Consider the following 2,073-nt stretch of genomic DNA (forward strand, 5'->3'; position numbering starts at 1 on the left):
AGAGGGATTGAATGCATATTTATAGAATATGCACATAATAGTAAGACATATAGGTCCACGGTAATTGAATAAAATGATCCAATTTCAATTAATACTATTATTGAATCAAGATATGCTATTTTTGATGAAAATAAATTTTATTCTATTTTAAGACAATTATAGTCACAAAAATTAAGTCATTCTTTAAATGAGATTGATATTCTGTTGGAACTAGTTGATAATAATGATGAGCCTTGTTAAGAATTAAGAAGAAGTGAAAATATTAAAAGGTCAAAAAAGATTTTGGACCAAATTTCATTATTTTCCTTGTAGAAGGTAAAGGTGAAAGTATAGACAATAAGATACCTTATTGTTATAAAACATAATTTGATCCTATTACATTTGAAGAGACAATAAAATCTCAAGACTCTACCTTTTTGAAAGAAATAGTAAATGATAAGATGGATCCATAATAAGAAATCAAACTTGGATCTTAGTTAATCTTCCACCAAGTTCCAAACCAATAGGTTGTAAATGGATCTTCAAATAGAAAATAAAGATCATTGGAACCATTGATAAATTTAAAGCATGGTTGGTAGCCAAAGGTTTTACACAAAAACATGGAGTTGATTACTTTGATACCTATGTTCTAGTAGCAAGAAATTTCACTCACCTCAATGTATAATTTGGTTGTTCACCAAATAGATGTTAAAACTACATGTTTAAATGGTGAATTGGAAGAGGAAGTGTATATTGAACAACCAAAAGGATTTGTTGTTCCAGGATAGGAGGAGCATAAGGTATGTAAGCTTGTTAAATCTCTATATGGGCTTAAACAAGCACCAAAGTATTGGCACCAAAATTTTGACAAGGTTGTTCTAGCTAATGACTATAAAATAATTGAATTCAGTAAGTGCATATATAGAAAATTTGAAAATATAAAAGGTATCATAATTTGCTTATATGTTGATGACATGGTCATATTTGGCACAAATTTGGAACAAATAGAAAACACAGAGAAATTCTTGTCAAACAACTTTGCTATGAAGGATATGAATGTAGCAAATGTTATTCTTGGGATTAAAATAACTCGAGTGGAAAACACTATAGCTTTATCATAATCACATTACATTGAAAATATGCTGAAAAATTTTGATCTTTTCAATTCTATACTAGCATCAACACTTATGGATCCTTAGACAAAATTAGTATCTAATGTGTTGGATCTGGTGCCCTTAGTGTAATATTTTTGTCAATATACACTTGTAATTTTTTCAAATAGATTGGTTAATAAAAAAATTCATTGATTACATTAATGTACTTTGTGTAATTTTCTTTATATGATTTTTGCATGCAAAGCAAAATGGAAGAAAATGTTGCTCATTGGTTGTATAAATATTTAACTAATACTAAGCGATATTACATGGTTGAATCATTGTACGAAAAGACAACTTGTATTAGTAGACAAACCTAAACATGTCATTAGTCTAATAAAAAATGAGCAAACTGATCAAAAGACTATTATGTCTCCTATCAAGTCAAATTGGGGAGATGTCTTGTCTTGGGCATCAGTGCAGATGACTCCCAAAAGATAAAGACATAGATGTGACTGGTTGGACTTATAATACATCAGACAAAACCCAAGTAGAATAGATCCTAAATTCGCTTATGGATTTATTCACTTGTAATGTTCATAGTTTGGCATACCTAAATCCTAAGTGGATGGCAGACTATGTATGTATGACTCGTATACTTTGATGTAAATAAATGTCTGAGTTCAAATAGTTAAAGAACTGAAAGCTGGTGCATTGGGTGTACAACTTTTGTAGTATGTAGCTTCATTTACAATAGTGGAATTCATAGCCCAAAACATGGATAAATGATATCCTCTCATTTGCCTTACATGGTTGATGAAAAGTAAACGTGGTCACGGTTTGTTTGTCTTTATGATGGATGACTAGATCACTATTTGATAGTGATTAAATTTTCATAAAGGAAGATATAATGGTTACCATAAGATAAAATAGGATCATATTTGGAGAACGAATATTATCCCACAGAGATCAAGGATATCCTATGAGGGTAACACACTTA

Source organism: Gossypium arboreum, chromosome 12 (assembly GCF_025698485.1).
Source record: "Gossypium arboreum isolate Shixiya-1 chromosome 12, ASM2569848v2, whole genome shotgun sequence".
NCBI classification, from domain to species: Eukaryota; Viridiplantae; Streptophyta; class Magnoliopsida; order Malvales; family Malvaceae; genus Gossypium; species Gossypium arboreum.